The 9,077-nt window shown below is 33.2% G+C and overlaps 1 long non-coding RNA gene across 1 annotated transcript; it reads right to left on the bottom strand.

Annotated features, from left to right (window-relative positions):
* Positions 1-4,733: 4,733 nt before the first annotated feature.
* On the bottom strand, positions 4,734-5,623 carry LOC109121997 (uncharacterized). The gene is made up of 2 exons (XR_002029323.2): positions 5,292-5,623; positions 4,734-5,202 (listed from the first exon to the last, which is right to left on the bottom strand). It is a non-coding gene; the product is annotated as an uncharacterized LOC109121997 (long non-coding RNA).
* Between the last annotated feature and the right edge of the window lie 3,454 nt (positions 5,624-9,077).

The following is a 9,077-nucleotide window of genomic DNA, read 5'->3' as shown; positions in this document are numbered from 1 at the left end:
TTGTAAGACTAAAGACCTTTTTGATTTTTTTCTTCACCAAACATCACAAGTAGTCATATACTTATAGATAATATGTATTTAAAATGAATAAATTTCTTTTACAAAAAAAGAAAAAAAGAAAAGTCTTACTCTTCCCTTATCTTTTGTCTAATCAATTAGATTAAACACTTTCTTTACCTTCTTTCTTTTCCATCGTAAATTATTTTATTTCATTAGATAAAGTGATGTTTTCCACACGGTTTTGCAAAGCCAAAGACCTTTTGGTTTTTCCCTTATCAAACAACATAAGTAGCCATATGTTTTAGACAATATGTATATAAAGTGAATACATTTCTTTTTTGTTATTTTTAAAAAAGATAAGTCTCACTCTTCCCTTCTCTTTTTTTCTAATCAATTTGATTAAACATTTTTTTTTCTTTCATCTTTTTCCATTGCAAGTAATTGGTTTCTTTCATTAGATGAAGTGGTGTGTTCCACACAATTTTGTAAGACCAAGGACCTTTTCAGTTTATTTTATTTTTTATACCAAACACCATAAATAGTCATGTGCTTTAGATAACAGTTAATAATTTTTTTTAACGAAGAAAAAAGATAAGTCTTACTCATTCTTTGTCCCTTTTTTTTTAATCAATTTGATTAAACACTTTCTTTTTTTCGTTTTCATTGCAAGTTTTTTTTTTTTTAATTAAATGAACTAGTGTGTCTCACACGATTTTGTAACACCAAAAACCTTTCTGGTTTTTCCTTGACCAAGCACCATATATAAGTAATCATGTGTTTTAGATAACATGTATTAAAAGTGAATAAATTTCCTTTTTTTAATTAAAAAAAATTAAATCTTACTCTTCCCTTGTATTTTTCTCTAGTAAATACAATTATACATTTTTTTTTCTTTTTTCTCTTTAAAAATCCGTCTACTCCCAAACTCCTAACTAAATCTGTCGACGTCATCTGTATTTTGTTTCTTACAAGCAAACCGGGTTTGCTTTCTCACCGTTTTTCAACCCCCAACATTCCAAGAGATAATTTTAATCTTCATTTATGATCTGGTACACCTCCATGGGGATGCCCAAACATTCTGTCCCTGTTGCTGGACTTCCTCGTCCATTGAAATGATATCCGCATTCACTACCAAATAAGAACACTCCACAGAAGTTCCATCCACCAAAACCATGCATAACGGACCCACCCTCTTCCTCCTCGACAACAATTCAGAAAACACTCTCCTCTCCTCAAGAGCTAACCCACCCTCAGAAGGAGGAGAAGAAGAAGAGGCAACCCTTAATTCCATAGAAAAGATAGGGGAAGAAACGACACTTGGAAATCTTTCCACCTCTACCGAAAGGACCCCGTCCGTGATCAGGCCACTGAACTTCATTTACGAAGGTTGCATCGCCTTAGCTCCAGTCGCAATCTCGCCCCTGCACCATAACGACCTTCTTTGCAAAGAGTCTCTATTAAAAGAAGCCCCATAATCTGAGGGCCATCCTGGTTCCCTAACCCAACAAGTGAAAATTGCCCAGCCCATTTACTTGGGCTAGGCCCAACAGCCTCCTACTCAAAAGAATAATCCCTCCCCAAACAAACCAAAGGTCCTTTCTTGGCCCAACTTTTCTTACCTTGGCCTCCAAATTAACCCCAAGGCCCGCTCCTTTAAACCCAACTCTGAACGGCCCTAGCCCACCTCCTGCTACTCACTCCTCGCCTTGAGCCCTAAAAGAGCCTAATTAACCCACCTTTTCTTCTCCAGCAGCCTTTTAAGGTCCTATCCAACTACAAACGTCCCCTCCTACCGTGACCAAATCTTCTTTTTCAGAAAGATCAACAACCACCAAAGACCAGCCCTCTTACCTCTTTTTTCCCAATCCATAGATGACATGTCCCCTATGTCAACTTTCTCATCTAAAGCTAGGAGCCTAGGACTCCCACTCTGGAGTCAGCGTGAGATTCCCTCTCCTATTGGTCCCTACCCAACTGCCCATTATTTCCCAGTCCCCTACCTAAGACATCCCCCCACACCTGAACACCATAGATGTAAGGGCAGCCCCACAATCTTGAACTAAACGTCCTTTGCATGCACCCCACTTCAATGGCATCTGGCCTCTGGAGCCCATCTATCCAACTACAATAACTTATTTTCAAAAGTCTTTGGGCCTAAGAAGAGCGCCTTCTCTATATCCACAGCCTCAACGAAATCCATGAGAAAGAGGGCACCACCCCAGCTTCACATTACCACTCAGATTCCAGGTCCTCGACGCCTACCGCTTCAGTAAGGACAAGTCTGGAACTGAATCAGAAAAGTTCCCCATCTTCCCACTAAACCTCTACTTCAAACGACTTTGAATCCACAACAAACTAACATTCTCCTCCTCTCTTATTGTTCATCCTTTTTCTTAGAAACTCATTACAGAATCACACACTCTTGAATGAATCAAAGATCCATAAAACCTAAACCCCTAGAAAAATAAACACAACATGAAATAAATGAAGAAAATAAGAATACAAATATAAGAGATAATATTAAAGAGAAGACTTGGCCCTTGACTTTGAGATGGATGAGAGTCGATTGATGGTAGGTTTCTGGTTGGTGACACAGGACATTTCATTGAATTTGGAGAAGTTTTGGTTCGATATTCGAGTGGAATGTGGCAAACCAAGGGAACTAGACTACCTTAAGTTTTACTAGTAGAGAGTTTTCGTCCTCCTTTCAATTCTTTTTTTTTTTTTAAAAAAAAAAATACCAACTTGGTGATCTATTGACCGTCCTATGTATAAGGGTATGCTATAATGAACTTCAAGGATTCCTCGTGTCCCATGGCTTCATGAATTCCAAGTCTGACTCGTCACTATTCATTGATAATCGTGGGAAACTCACTTTTCTAGTAGTGGAAAATGCACTAAAATGATACACAATCGCCCATATTTCATTTCTGGTAGTTAAAAAAATTCCAATTTAGGAATATAACTAGTGCTAAATTTAACTGAATCCTAAGAAACCCATTTTAGTTAATTAATCAATAAGAATTTTAACTTAATCCTAGGTTATGTTTGTTAATGAGAATATTTAAGGGAAAATACAATGGAAAGAAAATAGAAAAGAAAAGTATAAGAAAAGAAAAGTAAAGGAAAATAAAAAATAAATAAATTTAGAATTAATAAATTATTTTTATATACTATTTTAAATTCAATTAATTTATTTTTAAGGATAGAAAAATTAAATAATTTGAAAACACGCAAATTTCTAACTAATTTTAAATTTTAATTATATTTATTTGTCTTTTTTTTTTTTTGCATTTTTTGGTGAACAATCAAATATGAGAAAATTAGGGTCTATTTGGTAACCGTTTTTTAAAACAATTATGAAAAATAGTTTTTAAGAATAAATTGTTCTTTGATTTTTATAAAACAAAAGTCTATTTATAAATCTAAAATGCTTTTGACCTACTTTTACTATTTTTAAATATGTTTTAAAAATGATTTTTATATTTAGTGTTTTATTTTTAATCATTGTACATGTTTGTATAATTATTTCTTAAAATAGCTCTTAAAAAACAACAAAAAAAATAATTAAAAAATGTAACAATTTTATTGATAACATGATTTTTTATGACTCTAAACCCTAAGAAAGGAAGAAGAAAATAAAGGACTTAAAATTATTTGAAAATCATAGTGAAAGTAAAATTATTTGAAAATATGGAGTTTTGAAAATTTGAAAATTGGAGTTTTTAAAATTATTTGAAAATTGAAGTTTTGAAAATTAAATTATAAAAAAAAAAACTGGAGTTTTGAAAATTATTTGAAAATTGGAGTTTTGAAAATTAAATTTTGACACCAAAAGATAAAGAATTAAGAGGATGACACTTGGCCTTTGGGGTAATGCACTGGAGGGTGGCCATGCATAGCCATGTGGGAGTGAGTCTTGGGGTAGAGAGATGCTGGCAGGAATGGGTGGAACTCTAGTGTGCTGCTGAAACTCCATTAGATCAAAGCATCAAGTAGCTGCAATCTCTTCATAAATCCAAGCTTTCATTACAACTGAAAGGTGATGGAAATCTCCATTAAAATCAAGCTTTCATCACGGCTCAAAATGGTATAAAAAATTCAAGAGCATTGCCCACTAAAACAGGCACTCATGCAACCATGTATTCTACGTTATTTTAGTCACCAGAGAACCATTTGATGGCTGCCACTTTCAACCATTAAGCTTCTATATTGTATCCACTTTAAACAATTGCAAGAATTCTCCAATATGAAACCACAACTTCCTTAATGTTCAGCTATAAGAATCTTTATTATGCATCCAAAATTTCCCCTTAACTCCACTAAAAATTCAGCTGACAATACACCTTATGCAGCCACCGAAATTCATCTTTTTAATATTGAAAATTTAGCCACATTCTCTATTGAAACACGCATTGAAATTTGGCTACATTCCCTCACCGAATTCTCACCATATGTGGCCCACAATATCACCTGAACTCCACTGAAAATTCAGCCGCCAATACACCTTATGCACTCATCGAAATTCATCTTTAACATTGAAAATTCTGCCACATTCTCTTTTGAAACACGCATTGAAATTCGGCTACATTTCCTCACCAGATTCTCACCATAAAAACCACCATATTTGGCCCACAACATCACCTTAACTCCACTGAAAATTCAATCTCCAAGAATCCGCCAACAGCAATAAAAATTCAGCAAGTTTTGGTTAGCTTCAGCAAGCATAAGTGGAAGAATAGAACTCCATTTTTAGCAAATAAAAAAAAAAATTCTCATTCTCTCCAACCATAGCCTTGTCTCCATCATGAAATTCTACACTTGAAGCAATTAAAATTCAGCAACCTTTAAGCTTGTAGATAACATATAACCAAATGGGAAGCTCTCAAAATATTCACAGCCATCATTCGAACCAGAAATTCATATCGCGCCTTCAAATCCCCAACCAATATTTGGAACTAATAAATTAAAGCACATTTACAATCACAGAAATCCTCCATTAAGTTCATTTCCGAGAGAGATCCGTAAAAACCCTAACTAGCTTCGAGTTCTCAAGCTTCAGCTTGCGAGCGTAGGACGCATAAGCCAGTGCCAAAGACTTGTGATCCTCCGCCTGTTTTCGGATCTGATCAAGTCACGGCTTCAGAGGATCGGATTTGACTGCAAGCACTGATCTCTGAGTCGATCCGAATCCATATGAACCTTAACACAAACAAATTGAATTGAATTAAATAGCAAAATATGGAATTAAACAGAAGGAAGAATTCAACCACATCTAGAGAGAGAATTACCATATTGTCGTAATTGGAAGAGGCGGTGTCGAAGGCGAGAAGAAAGAGGGAGGTGAAGAGGAAGAGAGTGAAGGCCATGGCAGAGGCAAAGAGGATTCTGAGGGCGAAGAAGCGGGATAGTCCAGTGGATGAAAAGGCACCGTTTCATCACTGCTTCATTTCTTCAGTCTCCCTATTTTCAAGTGTGGAAAATAGGGAGATTGAGACGGCCACTTTTTGATCCATCATTACGATTCAGTTGCAGTAAATCCCTTTCCTTCCCATTTTCCTTTTTTTTTTTTTTTTTTTATGTTCTGTCGGTGGTGGTTGTATTTTTATCCAACTCAAGTTTCGTATAAAACCACCTTTTCCTTTCTGGTATTTCCAATAATTTAAGCTTATTTAAAATTCTAAAATAAACAAAAATTCATGTTTGGGGAAGCTTCTTAGCATATTTTTTATATGCTATTTTAAATAATTTTATTTATTTTATAATTTTGATATAGAAATTAAATAATTTAAAATTTTATTTTTTATTATTTCTATGATAATTTTTTTTTTTTGAGATAAAAAGCTTGTTTAGGAACTATTTTTAGAACAGTTTTATGTTCTCCAAAATAAAAAACACATTTAATAACTAAAAATTATTTTTTTTTTATGTTCTTAAGAACAAAAAATATGGTGTTCTCATAAAACATCTTTTAGTTGTTTATGGTTGTTTTCACTTGTTTTTTAAGAATTGTTTTAAAAAATAGTTATTTAAACATATATAATGATTAAAAGTAAAGTTTTAGGCATAAAATTTATTTTTAAAATATATTAAAAATGAGTTAAAAACATTTTAGGTTTTCAAACAAATTTTTGTTCTATAAAGTATCAAAAGAAAATTGTCAAAAATTATTTTTTACAACTGTCTTAAAAAACAACTATCAAATAGGGTCAAATGATTTAACTATGACATCGTCAATGAAACATAGAGTTAATTTCTAAATATATTTAAGGATTAATGGATTAAAATGATGAAAAGATACTAAATTTATAAAATTAATCTCTCCCATTTTTAAACTTGAAGAGTAACCCATTTTTGACATAAATATCCTTTAATATTTTTAATATTTACATGTGTATTTTAAAAGAAATGGTTACTTTTACACGAAAAAGATAAGGGTATTTTTTTAGATTGAAAAAAGGTGAAGGGTTAAATTTACAAAGTGAGAATGATTTCATCTCCTTTCATTGGTTACCTCTATATTTAAAGTGTTTGACACTATTTCTATTAAAATATTTTTAATGAAAGTGTATTCTTTGAGAGTATTTATAAGAAAATCATTTATCAAATGTTTCTTCAAAAAAATATTATAAGTGTGTGGACCTCGCATTTCTCATGTGCGTTCCCACTTGATGGCGAACTCGTTTTTTATTTGAAAAATGATTTATTTTTGAGAAAATGACTTGGAGTTGCCACTTATTTTTGTTTTATTTTTTTAAGGGAAAACAAAATAAGACAGAAAACCTAAGTGTGACTCCTTATTTGGAAAAGATGGTCTGTGAAAAACCAAACCTAGGTTCGAGGGTTAGGTTACTTATTGGGAAGGTACTATAAAGACCATTAAACCCCTAAAAATGGGTCTCTACTAAATAAGGTGAAGCAAACGTGACAATTGACAAGGAAATAAATGGATACCAAAATGAAGTGATCGAATAATAAAACGAACCATGCATAAGAATAAGCAGAGTAGGAGTGAGATTGTACCTTAGCGGCAAGTAATAGTGTGTTATCATGGAAACAAGATTAGTTCAAGTATAAAATTATCACATGCATATCAAAGAGCAAGACAAAGATCAAGTAATATTCGTTAAGTATAGCAGTTGAAAATCATAAGAGAAAACTCATATGTAGGGCCCCCACCAAAGCCCAATTTATCTTGTATGAATTAGTCTCACAAATTCTATTATTTTGGAATTACGAAAAATTCATTTTTGCTTATTTAAAATCAAGAGAAACAGAAAATTATTTGTAAAATGAAGAAAATTTGTACAAGTGCATACCAAAATGAGAATGGTAGCAGACTTATTAAAATCAGGATTTTTGGCAACCTAAAACCCTAATAAAGGATGAAAAGTTGTAGATTTAAAAAATATTTGAAAATTGGAGTGGAATTAAAACTATTTGAAAGAAAACTATAGTTTTGAAAATTATTTGAAAATTAAAATCTTAAAAATTAAATTTAAAAAAAAAATTAAAAATATTTGAAAATGGGAGTTTTGAAGATTAAATTTGAAAATTAGAATTTTGGAAAAGGATTTAGAAATGGAAATTTTAAAAATTGGAAATTTGGAGAATTAAATTTAGAAATTGAAGTTTTGAAAATTAAATTTGAAAATTGAAGTTGAAAGTTCTTTGAAAATTGGAGTTGTGAAAATTATCTGAAAATTGAAATCTTGAAAAGCATTTGAGAATTGGAGTTTTGAAAATTAAATTTGAGAATTGGAATTTTAAAGAATTATTTGAAAATGGAAGTTTTAAAAATTAAATTTGGAAATTCAAATTTTTGGAAAATTAAACTTGGATATCAAAATACGAAAAGATAATAAAATAAATAAATAAATAAAAGAGGTGTGACAGTTGGGATTGGCCAAATGTGGCCATGCATAGTATGGGCCGATCATAGTTGGGCTCATCCTCTTTCAAAGATTCCATAATACCCAAATTTCATAGACTTCTCTCCTAACTTCTTCACGCAACCATCAGACCCATCAAGAATTTGCTTTGAACTATTAATAATTGGCTTAGACCCAAACTGATGTAAGCCCATAAAGCACAAGCTGTTGAATTCCACCCATCTGAATATACCATGACGTGGGCAGCAAGAGAAGTCAGACAACTAACCACATCATATTGCCAGGTATATGGTATAGAGCAAACCCATCTCCATTTAAGTTGATGAAGAAGACTCTTCCACTTTCTTTTCGGTATTTGTCTTTCCTTACTCACTTTCAGTTTCCTTCTCTTCCTTCCATTGATTTCTTTCCTTGTTGAATATGTAAAGTTTCTCTTTCAAATCGAGAATGGCGTTTTCATCCTCCTCATAGGTGGTGATAGCAACCTCTTCGAGCTTAACGATTGGAACAACCTGTGCACCAATGTCTTCATCCTAGGCGGCGATGACATCTTTATCTTCTCTACGTTTCATATCCCTGAACGGTGACGAGAGGGGGAGTGGCGGCAGCTAAGTACACTGGAGCGTTAGTCCCTACATGCTGGGAGTACTAGCCTTTCTTCAGGTAACGACCAATCCTTCCGACCGGGAACTACAAACCAACCTTAATAGAAAGGGGCATTGGCTTTTTCTTGGAAAAGAGATTTTATGGGGCCATCCTTAGAAGAGGGAGACCCTTTTCTTCAGCTTTCTCAGCTCCTCATCAACAGCTTGCCATTCAAGAAGATGCACCACTACGCATTACATGAGACTTCTTGGACTTGTTGGTAGCTAACTGAGTTTTAAGCTCCTTTTTAGCAGGTTCCTCATTTTCGAACGAAATCAACTCGATATAGCATGGGGATGACATATATGGTTTGATTCTTCCATGAGTGCGGTATGTGCGACACTTTTGTTTCTGAATAAATTGTGGTTGCACTGGTAGATCTCCTTCTATTTCTTCCATGTCGTGCTTTCTTTGTCAAAATTAGTTTTTTGCAGTCTGATTTATTGCTTGTTGAGGGGTTGCAGATAAAGATTGAAGGATCTTCCATTTTGGTTGGGATATAGCTAATAGTGTTGATATCTTTAGCACACCATTGGTACC

Source organism: Vitis vinifera, chromosome 7 (assembly GCF_030704535.1).
Source record: "Vitis vinifera cultivar Pinot Noir 40024 chromosome 7, ASM3070453v1".
NCBI classification, from domain to species: Eukaryota; Viridiplantae; Streptophyta; class Magnoliopsida; order Vitales; family Vitaceae; genus Vitis; species Vitis vinifera.
Note: the sequence above shows the minus strand (reverse complement) of the source record. Positions and strands in the feature narration are given on the sequence as shown.